We start from the raw sequence: 17332 nt of genomic DNA on the forward strand, positions 1-17332 counted from the left end.
AGTAAAATGTTTAGATGAATTCATTCAATTTATTCATTCCAAACTTTTAACAGTCTATGAAGTCTATGAGCATGAGTCAAACACCAGACCCAGAAGATACATAATACAAAAGACCAAAACAAGCCAAGCATGGTGGTTCATGCCTGTAACATTTTGCAAGGTCAAAGCAACAGGATCACTTAAGCTTGGAGTTCAAGACCAGCATAGGCAACATAGGGAGACCTTGTCTCTACAAAAAATAAAAAACAGCTGGGTGTGGTGCCACATGCCTGTGTTCCCAGCTATTTGGCAGGCTGAGGTGGGAAAATTATTTGAACCTAGGAGGTCGAGGCTGCAGTGAGCCATGACTATGCCACCGTACTCCAAAAAATCAAAAAAGAGAACACCAAACATCCTGGAGCTCAGAATCCAGCTCAAGTGTTAGAATAATGTACAATAGATGTGATGAAGCAACTAGAATATGCATACATTTCTAGGGGGTGGGAGGATAAAAAAACAGATAAAATGGAACAGCCACTTTGCAAAACAGTTTGGCATCCACTTAAACATAAACTGACCACATGATACAGCAACTGCACTCCTAGGTATTTATCCAAAAGAAATAAAAAGTTAGATCAATACTTATCACACTTATTATTATATATAAATGTTTATAGCAGCATTATTTTTAATCACTAAAAACTGGAAACTACCAGCATGTATTAGTTTTCTGTCGCTGTACAACAAGTTAACACAAATAAAGTGGCTTTTAAAATGCAAATTTATACTCTAAAGTCTGGTCATGGCTTAGCTGCTTCAGTTCTCAGTGTTAGCTGGGCTGCAGTCTCATTTGGAGGCTTGACTGGGGAAGAATTTGATTCCAGGCTTACTTAGACTCTTGACAGAATTCATTATCTTACTTCTGTCTGACTTAGGATACCAGTTTTTCTCTGCCTGTTAGCTGAAGACTGCCTTTGGTTTCTAGAGACTACCCTTAGCTCTTTACCATACGGACTTCCTCAACTTCATCAGCCCAGCAATGAGTGCATAAAATGAGTCTGCTGGTAAAACAGTCTCATATAAGGTAATGTAATCTTGAGAGTAACATTATCTTTGCTATATTATATTGGTTAGAAACAAATCACAGATCCCATCTATACTTATGGGGGGAAGATAAATCAAAGGCATAAACATCAGGAGGCAGAAATCACAGGGGTTACCTTAGAGTCTGTCCACCACACCATGAGTGTATCAACTAGGAAATGGATAAGCACACTATAGTATATGCATACATAAAGCAATGAAGCATAAAATGCACACAATGAAACACTACTCAGCAATAAAAAAGAATGAACTACTAATACACATAAAACATGAATGGTTCTTAAGTGAATTATGTTAAATGAAAATAGCCAAAATCAAAAGGTTGCATACTGAAGTACCCCTTGTATATGATCTTAGAGAAAAGGCAATACTGCAAGGACCGACACAGATTTGTGGTTTCCAAGGGCTCAGGATGTGGGGAATAATTGAATTGACTACAAAGAGGCATGAGGGATCTTTTCAGAGTAATGGAAATGTTCTATATCTTCATTATAACAGGTAGTTATACAACTGTATGCATCATTCAAGATTCAAAAAGCCCAAAAAGGTGACTTTTACTATACAGTATATAAATTATATCTCAGTAAACCTGACTTTAAAAAATAATGAATAGAGTGACAAAGAAGCTAGCAATAGAGAGGAAAGGTCCCTTTGATCCTGTTTAGAGTGATGCCCTAGTGAGTAGCCCCTAGAAAAATTTCAGTAAAGCCTATAATATAAGTTGTATATTAATACTATTCTACTAATGCATTTACTAATTGCTTATTTTATGTAAGTTTTGAATGCTGCTTTCATCATTAAAAGCACATAATATGTGGGCAGAGTGTGAGGTTGCTTAAAATAGAGGGGCAGGACTGATCCTCTCAGTAGCCACAATATTAAAGTCCAAGTCTTCAAGTAGACTACAAAAACAAAACAAGACAAAACAAAAGAACATCACTATTTATTTAGAAAAACTTCTTCAAACAGGCTGCAATAAAGGCAGGCACAAAAAGACCTGATGGAATTTAAATCACCTGATAGCATTCTATCCCTGTTTATGGGTCTATAAACTTAATCCTGATTAGCATATTTCAGAGGGCAGCCTATGACAGAGGAACAGGGAAAGCTTATCAAGGGCTTTATATTTCTAGCAGTGGATTCAGACCATCCCTCTGACCAAACATTTGTCAATAAACTCCTGAATTTCTAGGCAATGTCAAGACTTGTAACCAAGAAACATTGTAGAGAGATATGAAAGAAACTCATCATAGATAGAAATTTTGACTTAGTAAAAAAAAAAAAAAAAATGATGAGAACCACTGAAGAATTATAAACATGAGGATGGCAGAATAACATTTGTATCTTATAAATGTTCACACTTTAAGCAATATGAGAGATGAACTCCAGGGCAACACTAGAAGCCAGGAGAGCAGTTAGGATACTGTTACACAACACCAAAAAATAAAAGATGAAAAAAGGCAGTCAAAACAAGCAGAGAGAGGGAGAGATTCATTGCAGTATTATTTGGAAGATAAATTCAATAGGGGATAGCAAAAAATAGATGATGAAAGCTGTGTGTCTGGCTTGGGTAACTTCATAGATACCCAAGCAAAGACAAGTAGAGTTTGGAGCTATAAGGAATTTGTTTTTCAGACTCTGAGTTTGATACTGGTGGAGATTTCTTGCAGGCAGGTAGCTATGGTCTGGACTTCAGATAAAAATATTGGGTTAGAGAGAAAGAGATCATTGTGGCAGACCAGAGGCAGGACTAGATTGCAGCTCTGACTCAGATGGAGACAGCAGTGTGTGGAGGCTCACACCATAAATTTTAGTTCCAGAATAACTGCAGGAATAAATCAGGAATCCCAAGAAGACCCATAGACCCTCTAAAGGAAGCGGACTGCTCCTGCAAGACCCTAGAGACACCCCAAATACTGTGCTGGTATCCACAGCTGAGAGACCCATAGATAGTTCACATCATAGTACTCTGTGCAGACAATCCCCTGTACCAGCCCTGAGCCTGGTAGATTTGCTGGGTGGCTGGATACAGAAGACAGATAACAATTCTACCAGATACTCAAAGACGAATTGGTACCAATCCTAATGACACTATTTCACAAGATAGAGAAAGAGGGAACCCTCTTTAATTTATTCTATGAAGCCAACATCACCCTAATACCAAAACCAGGAAAGAACATAACCAAAAAAGAAAACTGCAGACTGATACCCCTGGTGAACATGGATGGCAAAATCTTTAACAAAATACTAGCTAACCAAATCCAACAACGTATCAAAAAGATAATTCACCATGGTCAAGTGGGTTTCATACCAGGGATGCAGGGGATGGCTTAACATACAGAAGTCAATAAATATGATACACCACATAAACAGAATTAAAAACAAAATCACATGATTATCTCGACAGACACAGAAAAAGCATTTGACAGAATCCAGCATCCCTTTATTATTAAAACGCTTAACAAAATCAGCATATCAGGGACATACCTCAATGTAATAAAAACCATCTATGACAAACCCATAGCCAACATAATATTGAATGTGGAAAAGATGAAAGCATTCACTCTAAGAACTGGAACAAGACAAGGATACCCACTCTCACCATGCCTCTTCAACATAATACTGGAAGTCCTAGCCAGAGCAATCAGACAAGAGGTAGAAAGAAAGGGCATACAAATCAGTAAAGAGAAAGTCAAACTGTCACTCTTTGCTGACAATATGATTGTTTACCTCAAAAACACTAAAGACTCCTCCAAAAAGCTCCTAGAACTGATAAAAGAATTCAGCAAAGTTTCTGGATACATACGTAAAGTACACAAATTAGTAGCTCCCCTACACACCAACAGTGACCAAGCAGAGAATCAAGAATCCAACCCCTTTTGCAATAGCTGCATGCACACACACACACACACACACAGACACACACTTAGAAATATACCTAACCAAGCAGGTGAAAGACCTATACAAGGAAAACTACAAAACACTGCTGAAAGAAATCATAGATGACACAAGCAAATAGAAACACATCCCATGCTCATGGATGGGTAGAATGAATATTGTGAAAATGACCATACTATCAAAAGCAATCTACAAATTCAATGCAATCTCCATCAAAATAACACCATAATTATGCACAGAATTAGAAAAAAACAATTATAAAATTCATATGGAACTAAAAAAAAGCCCACATAGCCAAAGCAAGCCTAAGCAAAAAGAGCAAATCTGGAGGCATCACACTACCTGATTTCAAACTATACTATAAGGCCATAGTTACCAAAACAGCATGGTACTGGCATAAAAATAGGCACATAGACCAATGGAACAGAATAGAGAACCCAAAAATAAACCCAAATACTTACAGCCAATTGATCTTTGACAAAGCAAACAAAAACTTAAAGTGGGAAAAGGACACCTTTTGCTTTTTTCTTTTTTTTTTTTAGTTGCATTTTAGGTTTTGGGGTACATGTGAAAATCATGCAAGGTTGTTGCATAGGTGCATACGTGGCAGTGTGATTTGCTGCCTTCCTCCCCTTCACCTATATCTGGCATTTCTCCCCATGCTATCCCTCCCCAACTCCCCACCCCCCCGTCCCCCCACTCCCCCCCAACAGACCCCAGTGTATAGTGCTCCCCTCCCTGTGTCCATGTGTTCTCATTGTTCAACACCCACCTATGAGTGAGAACATGTGGTGTTTGATTTTGTGTTCTTGTGTCAGTTTGCTGAGAATGATGGTTTCCAGGTTCATCCATGTCCCTACAAAGGACGTGAACTCATCGTTTTTGATGGCTGCATAATATTCCATGGTGTATATGTGCCACATTTTTCCTATCCAGTCTATCATCGATGGGCATTTGGGTTGGTTCCAGGTCTTTGCTATTGTAAACTGTGCTGCAATGAACATTCGTGTGCATGTATCCTTATAGTAGAATGATTTATAATCCTTTGGATATATACCCAGTAATGGGATTGCTGGGTCAAATGGAATTTCTATTTCTAGGTCCTTGAGGAATCGCCACACTGTTTTCCACAATGGTTGAACTACTTTACACTCCCACCAACAGTGTAAAAGTGTTCCTATTTCTCCACATCCTCTCCAGCATCTGTTGTCTCCAGATTTTTTAATGATCGCCATTCTAACTGGCGTGAGATGGTATCTCAATGTAGTTTTGATTTGCATTTCCCTAATGACCAGTGATGATGAGCATTTTTTCATATGATGGTTGGCCTCATGTATGTCTTCTTTTGTAAAGTACCTGTTCATATCCTTCGCCCATTTTTGAATGGGCTTGTTTGTTTTTTTCTTGTAAATCTGTTTTAGCTCGTTGTAAATTCTGGATATCAGCCCTTTGTCAGACGGATAGGCTGCAAAAATTTTTTCCCATTCTGTTGGTCGCCGATTCACTCTATTGACTGTTTCTTTTGCCGTGCAGAAGCTGTGGAATTTGATCAGGTCCCATTTGTCTATTTTGGCTTTTGTTGCCAATGCTTTTGATGTTTTGGTCATAAAGTCCTTGCCTACGCCTATGTCCTGAATGGTTTTGTCTAGGTTTTCTTCTAGGGTTTTTATGGTGTTAGGTCTTATGTTTAAGTCTTTAATCCATCTGGAGTCAATTTTAGTGTAAGGTGTCAGGAAGGGGTCGAGTTTCTTCTTTCTGTATATGGCTAGCCAGTTTTCCCAACACCACTTATTGAACAGGGATTCCTTTCCCCATTGCTTGTTTTTGTTGGGTTGGTCAAAGATCGGGTGGTTGTAGATATGTTGTGTCACCTCCGACGCCTCTGTTCTGTTCCATTGGTCTATATCTCTGTTTTGGTACCAGTACCATGCTGTTTTGATTACTGTAGCCTTGTAGTATAGTTTGATGTCTGGTAGTGTGATGCCTCCTGCTTTGTTCTTTTTGCTTAGAATTGACTTGGCTATGCGGGCTCTCTTTTGGTTCCATATGAAGTTTAAGGTGGTTTTTTCCAGTTCTGTGAAGAAGGTCATTGGTAGCTTGATGGGGATAGTGTTGAATCTGTAAATTACTTTGGGCAGTATGGCCATTTTCACGATATTGATTCTTCCTAACCATGAACATGGAATGTTTCTCCATCTGTTTGTGTCCACTCTTATTTCGTTGAGCAGTGGTTTGTAGTTCTCCTTGAAGAGGTCCTTTACATTCCTTGTTAGTTGTATTCCTAGGTATTTTATTCTCTTTGTAGCAATTGTGAATGGCAGTTCATTCTTGATTTGACTCTCTTTAAGTCTGTTATTGGTGTATAGGAATGCTTGTGATTTTTGCACATTGATTTTGTATCCTGAGACTTTGCTGAAGTTGCTTATCAGTTTCAGGAGATTTTGGGCTGAGATGATGAGGTCTTCTAGATATACAATCATGTCATCTGCAAATAGAGACAATTTGACTTCCTCCTTTCCTAATTGAATACCCTTTATTTCTTTTTCTTGCCTGATTGCTCTGGCTAGAACTTCAAGTACTATATTGAATAGGAGTGGTGAGAGAGGGCATCCTTGTCTAGTGCCCGATTTCAAAGGGAATGCTTCCAGTTTTTGCCCGTTCAGTATGATATTGGCTGTTGGTTTGTTGTAAATAGCTTTTATTATTTTGATATACGTTCCATCGATACCTAGTTTATTGAGAGTTTTTAGCATAAAGGACTGCTGAATTTTGTCGAAGGCCTTCTCTGCATCAATTGAGATAATCATGTGGTTTTTGTCTTTGGTTCTGTTTATGTGGTGAATTACATTTATAGACTTGCATATATTGAACCATCCTTGCATCCCCGGGATGAATCCTACTTGATCATGGTGGATAAGTTTTTTGATGTGCTGTTGCAATTGGCTTGCCAGTATTTTTTTGAAGATTTTTGCATCTATGTTCATCATGGATATTGGCCTGTAGTTTTCTTTTCTTGTTGAGTCTCTGCCGGGTTTTGGTATTAGGATGATGTTGGTCTCATAAAATGATTTGGGAAGGATTCCCTCTTTTTGGATTATTTGGAATAGTTTCAGTAGGAATGGTACCAGTTCCTCTTTGTATGTCTGGTAGAATTCGGCTGTGAACCCATCTGGACCTGGGCTTTTTTTGGGTGGTAGGCTCTTAATTGCTGCCTCGACTTCAGACCTTGTTATTGGTCTATTCAGGGTTTCGACTTCTTCCTGGTTTAGGCTTGGGAGGAGGCAACTGTCCAGGAATTTATCCATTTCTTCCCGGTTTTCTAGTTTATGTGCATAGAGTTGCTTGTAATAATCTCTGATGATGGTTTGAATTTCTGTGGAATCTGTGGTGATATCCCCTTTATCATTTTTTATTGCATCTATTTGGTTATTCTCTCTTTTCTTTTTTATTAGTCTGGCTAGTGGTCTGTCTATTTTGTTGATCTTTTCAAAAAACCAGCTCCTGGATTTATTGATTTTTTGTAGGGTTTTTCATGTCTGTATCTCCTTCAATTCTGCTTTGATCTTAGTTATTTCTTGTCTTCTGCTAGGTTTTGAGTTTTTTTGATCTTGCTCCTCTAGCTCTTTCAATTTTGACGATAGGGTGAAGGACACCTTTTTCAACAAATGGTGCTGGGATAATTGGCAAGTCACATGTAGGAGAATGAAACTGGATCCTCATCTCTCACATTATACAAAAATCAACTTAAGATGGATTAAAGACTTAAATCTAAGACTTAAAACTATAAAAATTCTGAAAGATAACATTGGAAAACTCCTTCTAGACATTGGTGTAGGCAAGGTTTTTATGACCAAGAAACCAAAAGCAAATGCAATAAAAATAAAGATAAATAGCTGGGACTTAATTAAACTAAAGAGCTTTTGAATGACAAAAGCAACACTCAGCAGAGTAAACATACAACCCAAAGAGTGGAAGAAAATCTTCACAATCTATACACCTGTCAAAGGACTAATACGCAGAATCTACAATGAACTTGAACAAATCAGCAAGAAAAAAAACAAACAATCTCATCAAAAAGTGGGCTAAGGACACGAACAGAAAATTCTCAAAAGAAGATGTACAAATGGCCAACAAACATGAAAAAATGCTCAACAACACTAATGATCAGGGAAATGCAAATCAAAACCACAACACGATACCACCTTATTCCTGCATGAATGGCCATAATCAAAAAATCAAAAAGCAGTAAATGCTGGTATGGATGAAGTGATCAGGGAACACTTCTACACTGCTGGTGGGAATCTGAACTCGTAGAGCCACTATGGAAAACAATGTGGTGATTCCTTAAAGAGCTGAAAGTAGAACTACCATTTGATCCAGTAATCGCACTACTAGGTATCTTCCCAGAGGAAATGAAATCATTATAAGAAAAAGATACTTGCACATACATGTTTATTGCAGCAAAATTTGCAATTGCAAAATTGTGGAACCAACCCAAATGCCCATCAATCAATGAGTAGATAAAGAAACTGTGATATATATATATATGCACATCATATATATATGAGATGAAATACTACTCAGATGAACAAATACTTTCATCTCATATATATATATGAGATACATATATGAAATATATACATATGAGATATATATATGAGATATATATGAGATATATATATGAGATATATATATGAGATATATGTGAGATATATATATGATATATATATGTGAGATATATATGATATATATATATGTGAGATATATATGTGAGCTATATATATGAGAGATATATATAGTAGTATTTCATCTCATATATATGTTGAAAGCATTACCTCTAATAAAGGAATGAATTAATGGCATTTGCAGGGACCTGGATGAAACTGGAGACTATTATTCTAAGTGAGATAACTCAGAAATGGAAAACTAAACATTGTATCTTCTCGCTGATAAATGGGAGCTAAGCTATGAGGACACACAGGAATAAAAATGATACAATGTACTCGGGGGTCTTGGGGATAAGAGTGAGATAAAAGACTACAAATAGGGTGCAGTATATGCTACTCAGATGATGAGTACACCAAAATCTCACAAATTACCGCTAGAGAACATACATAACTGAACACCACCTCTACCCCAATAACTCACGGAAAAAAAAATAAATACATTTTAAAATGTGATGGGCATCTCTCAGGACAACTGGCATAAGCACCGCAAGACTGGAGCTAGAGAAATCCCTACCATAAGAAGTGAAAGTATGAGCTGGGGTGCCCATTTGGCTGCCAACACTAAGATTGGCCCCTGCTGCATCAACACAGTCCATGTGCAGGAAAGAAACAAGTAATACCATGCCCTGAGGCCGGACATGGGGGATTTCTCCTGGGCTCAGAGTGTTGTACTTGCCAATGACCATCGATGTTGTCTACAATGCATCCAATAATGAGCCGGTCTGTGCCAAGACCCTGATGAAGAACTGCATCGTGCTCATCGACAGCACACCGTACCACAGCGGTACTAATTCCACTATGCACTGCCCCTGGGCCACAAGAAGGGGGCCAAGCTGACTGCTGAGGAGGAAGAGATTTTAAACGAAAAGCAATCTGAAAAAATTTACAAGAAATATGATGGAAAAAAAGAATACCAAAATCAGCACTCTCCTGAAGGAGTAGTTCCAGCAAGGAAGGCTTCTTCCATGAATCACATCAAGGCTGGGACAGTGTGACAGAGCAGATAGCTACGTGCTAGAGGGCAAGGAGTTGGAGTTCTATCTTAGGAAAATGAAGGCCGGGAAAAGCAAACAAATCCTCATCCTTTCTGTGTTTGCCCAGGTAATAAAAGCGTTTAGACTGGGCACAGTGGCTCATGCCAGTAACTCCAGCACTTTGGGAGGCCGAGGCGGGTGGATCACGAGATCAGGAGTTTGAGACCAGCCTGGCCAATATAGTGAAACCCCATCTCTACTAAAAATACAAAAATTAGCTGGGTGTGGTGGCACACACCTGTAGTCCCAGCTACTCAGGAGGCTGAGGCAGAAGACTCACTTGAACCCAGGAGGCAGAGGTTGCAGTGAGCCAAGATCATGCCACTACACTCCAGTCTGGGCAACAGAGTGAGACTCTGTCTCTAAAAAAAAAAAAAAAAAAAAAAAGTGTTTATTGTTTTGTTAAAAAAAAAAAAAATTCTGGGTTACAGAATAAATTTCATGCCAACATAAAAGGGCAAGTGAAAACTGTGGGTGAGCTTGCCTATAAGAAGGAGTACAGTCCATACTGAGTAGGTTGGGTAGTGAATGTAGAAGAAAGAAACAGAAATACTTGTGAACAAAAGGGACAATGCCTTGCTAGGAGCATTTTTCACCATTTCCCTAAATGTTGGCAGAGTTTTTCTTTTTGATTTTTTTTTCTTCAAGAAAATACCAGATCACTAAGAAACACTGGAAAGTATATGATAAGATGCTGCTCAGATCCAAGTGGAGATACAAATTACTCCAACTGCAACAAGGCAAACAAACACTCCAATAAAAAAAAAAAAGAGAGAGAGACAAGGTCCTAAGTCAAAATAGAGTCAACAGTATAGGGCAGAGAGGATGATGCTAACTGGGAAGAGTCATGTTCTTGCCTGGTGGCTATAAGGATGAATGCTGAAACAATACTCAAGTGTTGCTCAAGTAATGAAAACCTAGAAGTAATCTACATTGATTAAAGTTTCCCATTGGTTCTATTTCTCTTGCAAACTTGTGGCGCATGCTTGCACGTGAGGTACTGCCCATTTACCAGTGAGAAAAATGAGGCTCCTCCGAGATTTTCCAGCTAGACTCAGCACACTGCGTTGGAAAAAGACTTGACTGACCACCTAGTTCATCTCTTGGTCTCCTAGGGAGAAAGCAACAACTGCTGCTCCAAAGGCAAGTGCAGTACCAGTCAAAGTCTGGGAAACCAGCTGCCAAGTGTTGCCTGGTGGATAAAGCACTGAACTGATGCCCTGGAGAAGCCCCAAGTAGTCACCATATACCTGCCACTGACTGGGTGAACTTGAACAAGCTGCTGATATTCACTGGCCTTAGATTCCACATCTATACACAAGAGAGTTACCTAGTTTTGATAATTACTGGGGTTCTTTCTGGATCCAAAGCTTCATTACTTGAATTATTTCTTACTTGGTTACATGCTTTGGGTCTTTTTCAATTTTATTATTACACTTTAAGTTCTGGGGTACATGTGCAGATTGTGCAGGTTTGTTACATAGGTATACACGTGCCACGGTGGTTTGCTCCATTCATCACCCCATCATCTACATTAGGTATTTCTCCTAATGCTATCCCTCCCCTATGCCCCCACCTGCTGCTAACCCTTCCTTAGTCCCCCACCCCCTGACAGACCCCAATGTGTGATGTTCCCCTCCCTGTATCCATGTGTTCTTATTGTTCAATTCCCACTTATGAGTGAGGACATGCTGTGTTTGGTTTTCTGTTCTTATGTTAGCTTGCTGGGAATGATGGTTTCCAGCTTCATCCATGTGCCTGCAAAGGACATGAACTCATCCTTTTTTATGACTGCATAGTATTCCATGGTGTATATGTGCCACGTTTTCTTAATCCAGTCTATCATTGGTGGGTATTTGGGTTGGTTCCAAGTCTTTCCTATGGTAAACAGTGCCACAATAAACATATGTGTGCATGTGTCTTTATAATAGAATGATTTGGGTACATACCCAGTAATGGGATTGCTGGGTCAAATGGGTTTTTAATATCTCCACTCTAAAGATGATTGAAACAGAAGAAATTCAAGTTCCCACCAAATACTTTTTTTTTTTTTTAAGACGGAGTTTTGCTCTTGTTACCCAGGCTGGAGTGCAATGGCACGATCTCGGCTCACTGCAACCTCCGCCTCCTGGGTTCAGGCAATTCTCCTGCCTCAGCCTCCCGAGTAGCTGGGATTACAGGCAAGTGCCACCATGCCCAGCTAACTTTTTGTATTTTTAGTAGAGACGGGGTTTCACCATGTTGACCAGGATGGTCTCGATCTTTTGACCTCGTGATCCACCCGCCTCGGCCTCCCAATCGTTTATGCTGAGATTACAGGCTTGAGCCACTGCGCCCGACCCCAAATACTTTTACATATTATTCCAAAATAGCTTTGGGGTGTAGGCAGGAGACGTTTATGATAACTAAGCTAACAAAGCTGGGCAGACCAAAAATGTAAGGAGTAGCAACCCATATATATTCTACAACGAGAACAATCAACAGAGCTTTGCATTATCTGAGTGACACACAGGGCAAGCTGGTTTTCAGCTTAACCCATTTGGAGTATTCTGATTTGTAAATTATGCAGGTTCCATTATGTCCATTTAACCATAATGTTGCAGGTATGAAGCACTCTCGTGAATATTATTATTATTAATTGAATTACACTATGGATTAATAGTTCTCTGTGAATCAGAATTCAATAAAATTAAACATCAGACTAAATATAATAGAAACACTATGAGAATGTAGAGGAAGATTAGGATTCTGATAAAAGCCTTCAAGATGGAATAAGATTAATTCAGCAATAAATATTTTTGAGTGTTTATTATACACACATCTTTGAGCTAGAGGTTACAGGATTTCAATTTTCTAATTTGAACTTGAAAGGAAATTTTACTATATTTGGGTTTTTTAAATTGGGACCATTCTTGTGCCTACTAGGGAAGTTAAATGTTAATCCCTTATCAGGAAGTATTATAACCATCTCTAGATTACTCTTTGATAATGTATTAGGCATATGAGGTTTCTGCTTCAAAAGGAGTTATTTTTATAATTTTTCTATAAACACAACCAAGCAAAAGCTGGTACTTCACATGTTTCCTTGGACACCTTTGCCTTAAGCAAACGGTTTTGTTCATGCATCGCTTTGAGTCTGCCTCATTCTTTGGGGCTGCACTGACATTTGCTTTTCACAAAGCAAGAAAGCCTTTACTGTCTTGTTTTGCTGCTCCCTATCAAAGGCATGCTGGGTGATGCCCATGAAAGTCACAACTGCAGCTGAAGAACATACTGATGCCACCTACCAGGCTGTGGGCACCATCAGAGAAGGCTACTTAGCAGCTGCCTGAACTTTCTAAAATGGCCTAAAATCGCTCCTCTGCTTGGTCTTGCTGGTGACATCCAGGCAGAAAGTAGTGTCCTGCTTTCCCCATGGGACAAGCTGCCTGAGGACTTTGGTCCCTGGGAAGCCCACTGTCCCAAGCTGGCCCAGCTCAGCCCAGCCCAGCTGCTGACTGAGGTGCCCCCAGCTTCACCAGCCTCCACCACACAAAGGCTGTGCCTCCTTCCCACAGGGAGACAGTTTGTTGCTTGAAGTAGTTGAGGGTAGGCAGGAGGGTCTCTGAAGAGCAGTACGCAATTCTAAATGGCTCTTTTTAATATCTCTGAGTTTCAATCTCTAGCACATACCTGAACAAATACCAGCATAACTGCTATCATTAGTAGGAAGAACTAAAGTCTTTTCTTCAAAGAGACACTGTGTATTCCCTAAGAAAACTCTGAACAAAGAAAGTCTCATGGTCTTTAGACTCCTGTTTCTTGGCATTTAATAGATTATAGGCCTATTTTAGGGAAAACTAAATGTTAACAACCCTTTCTTAGAGATCACTTTAATAAATGTAGAAGGGGCATCAGACTTGTATTCAAAAGCCTGAGGCCTGATTCTCATCCCTTCTTCCTGCCAAGTGTGTAAATCAGGAAGGTTCATTTCACCCCTCTGTATCTTGGTTGACTCAACTGTAAAATGAGGATGAAGTAGTTGTAAAAGTTACGTAAGATAATGCCAGAAACACAGTAAGACTTGATAGATATTCCAAGAACAAAAATCCTATCATGGGCCAAGCGCAGTGGCTCACAACTGTAATCCCAGCACTTTGGCAGACTGAGGCAGGAGGATCACTTAAGGTCAGAAGTTAGAGAACAGCCTGACCAATATGGTGAATCCCATCTCTACTAAAAATACAAAAATTAGCCAGGCGTGGTGGCAGGCACCTGTAATTCCAGCTACTTGGAAAGCTGAGGCAGGAGAATCCCTTGAATCCAGGAGGCAGAGGTTTCAGTGAGCTGAGATTGCACCACTGCACTCCAGCCTGGGCAACAGAACTAGAATCTGTCTTAAAAAAATAAAAAAGAAAGGAAATAAAATCCCATCATAAATGTGAAACATTTCCTGACCAGCCTGGCTACCGGTGAGCTGCCTCATCGTGATCTCATGCCAGTCTTCATGTGCTTCTCTTCCTTCACTGCATGGGGATCAGTTTGATTCTTCATTGTTATTGTTTATTTCCCATAGCACCAATGCAATCCTTGTACCCAGCAGGCATTCAATAAACACTAATTGATTGATTGATTAAATTTGAATTTTAACACCATCTCAGCACCTTGGAGAATCAGCGAACCCCTTATGCAAACACTAAAGCCATTTACCCAACAAACACAAGTTTTTAGAGAGCTTTGTTTCTGTAAAAAAAAGCATTGGCCCTGGAAAGAAAAATACTTAGGTTCAAAACAGTTTTGATTATGTCACATACTGAGTGAACTTGGGCAAGTTACTCAAATGGAGGCAATACAACCCATCCTAAATGACTTGTAAGAATCAAAGAAGATACAAAGTGTCTAGTACATTGTTAGTGTTAAGAATGGTGAAGTTCTATTAAAAGATAGCATGAATAAATACAATACATAAAGTTTCTTCTAATCATTCATTGGTAGATCATTTTTAATTAAACTAAGATATGTTATCAATATATTCAGATTCATGTTGCCCCATCCCCACCAATTTAAACAAGGGTGTGCTATGTAATTTGGCCAGCAGCTTTGGAGTTCGGGTTATAGAATACCCCAAAAATGCTGGTACATATAAGCAACAAATCCTTAAAAATACTTATAACTCTCATATTAGATTGAAAGTAGGTAGTTAGACTTCACAGGATAAGGATAACTGGTTACATGAGCTGACAAGAACACTAACAGGCTGTCAGCAAATACTTCCCTTCCAGAGATGGTTTTAGGAACCTACGTAATAATGTGGGAACCAAATCAATGTTGGCAAAGCATTTTTTTTTTGAGACAGGGTCTCACTGTGTCACCCAGGCTGGAGTGCAGTAATTGATCTTGGCTCACTGGAACCTCTACCTCCAAGATTCAAGCAATCCTCCTGCCTCAGCCTCCAGAGTAGCTGAGATTACAAGCACACATCATCATACCCAGCTAATTTTTGTATTTTTAGTAGAGATAGGGTTTCACCATGTTGGCCAGGCAGGCCTTGAACTCCTGATCTCAAGTGATCCACCCGCCTTGGCCTCCCAAAGTGCTGGGATTACAGGCGTGAGTCACCGCTCCCAGCCAGCAAAGCATTTTTAACACTGGCAAATTGCAAAGAACAGAATATTTGAGATGGGAAAAACATGGAACATTTACTGGACACTTGCTCTCTACTGATCATTGTACTAGATACATAAAACTGTTTTCCTATTTGATTCCTTATGTTACGAAAGAACTTAGAGCCAGAGAGTTAAGACTTAACTGGTATCACAGTGAGAGTTAATATTAAGGTCAGGATTAGAACCCAGAGACTAGTAAACACATCTGAAACTCTCATTCTTTTCCAATAATCTCTGACTCATCGGGCAGGAAAAACCCTGCAATTCTTGCTCTATCAGTGTAGAAAGAAGTTCACCACCACCACCACTTCTCAGCATGGTTCAAGAATCCTCAAGAAGTCACAACCACAACCTGTACCCCCCTCCACCTCCGTGCTCTACTAAAAGATGCTACACAGCACATGATGCAGCTTAAACGTAGAAGGGCAATGAAAAGAGCCATAAAAGGAACAAAATATCTAATTGATTGCCTTCATTTTATACTGAAATTGAAGCTAAATAATTTGTCCAAAGGCAGAGAACAAGACAACAGGAGAAATATGACCCTAATCCAGGGATCATATTCCAGTGTCTATTGCAAGAGATCAAATATTCTTTTTTGTCACCTTTTATCTTCTGGACACTGTAAATCTGTGGCTCCTGAACCTAAGCAAGCATCAGAATCATCTGAAGGGTTTGTTAAAGGATAGATGCATGGGTCCCTCCCCTCAGTTTCTGATCTGATAGGTCCAGGTTGGGGGCTGAGATTTCCTTTCTGACATTTCCAACAATGCTGATGCTGCTGGTCCAGAGACCACATTTTGAAAATCACTTTTATAGAATTGATGCTTGTTTTCATATTTTAACTTTTAACTTTAGAGCCAAAGTTTCTTCTTTCAACCTGTTAAGACAACTCTAAGCTCTAATCAAGCTTCACTGAGATTGCAAATGTAGAAAGAAATATCCCTGGGCAAGTGCAGTAGTATCATTCTTGCAGGAAAACTTTTGGACATAATCTGTACAAATCATGACAGGACCTTGGAGGCAATGTGGTCTTTAACTTTGTCTATTCCAGATTTTTTCAGAGATGCCACCTGCAATCTGTTAGAGCAGTGTTCACAATCTTTTCCATGTAAGGACATACCTAGCAAAGGATAATTTTTATACCACACAGGGATAAAATTAGAGGCTCCTAATGGCCAGAAGTAGCCTGCCAGGTTCTCTGGACATTCCAGGCCCTATAGAAATCTTGCCATCCCCATGGCTAGGAGGATAAATGCTTTTTCCAATATGAACTGATTCGTGGCACTTCAGTATGCTAAACATAAAATGCCCCCAATATCAGTCTTTTTCTTTTTATTAAAGATAGCAATGGGATCCCAATTATCAAAAGTAATTAAAATAGAAACATCTTAAGCAAGGAGAAAAAATCACCTGAAAATGTGAACATTGTGGCTAAATAGTAATTAAGGAGACTAGAACTCAAATTATTTTCCAGTCGTTAGATTCTGTGCCTTCATCTTATTTTCTTTTTTGTTGTATGAGAATAATTTTATTTGACTCATTCTTTGTATCATTAAAACCCCCTTTAGCTGATTCACTGAGTCTAAGAAAACATTTATGTTAGATGTATCATTACTGGGTATATCACTAAGAATAATTCTGCCAACAAAAAAAATATGGCCCATGCTTTCCTATTACCTAGAAGTAGAACTTTAAGCTTACAGATGGAGCTCTTTTAAATTCAGTTGGACTTAGTTTCTATATGTCACTCATTAGTGCACCCATAAAAAAAGAAAAACATGCTAACCTAGTCACTTCCTGTTCTGCATATGACACTGATCACTTCATGACTCCTCCATGATACCTGTCCTTTTCTACTCCATACCATGCCTCAATTCATCATTAATAGTGATGCAAATGTTTTTTTAAATTGATAAACTAACGTCTCTAGAATTTTCTTTCC

General features: G+C 39.1%; 1 pseudogene; it reads left to right on the forward strand.

Annotated features, from left to right (window-relative positions):
* Positions 1-9160: 9160 nt before the first annotated feature.
* Positions 9161-13074, forward strand: LOC105725273 (small ribosomal subunit protein eS8-like; annotated as a pseudogene).
* The last annotated feature ends 4258 nt before the right edge of the window (positions 13075-17332 follow it).

Source organism: Aotus nancymaae, unplaced genomic scaffold (assembly GCF_030222135.1).
Source record: "Aotus nancymaae isolate 86718 unplaced genomic scaffold, 86718_ANA_hifiasm-v0.15.2.pri h1tg000020l, whole genome shotgun sequence".
In the NCBI taxonomy this organism is placed as follows: Eukaryota; Metazoa; Chordata; class Mammalia; order Primates; family Aotidae; genus Aotus; species Aotus nancymaae.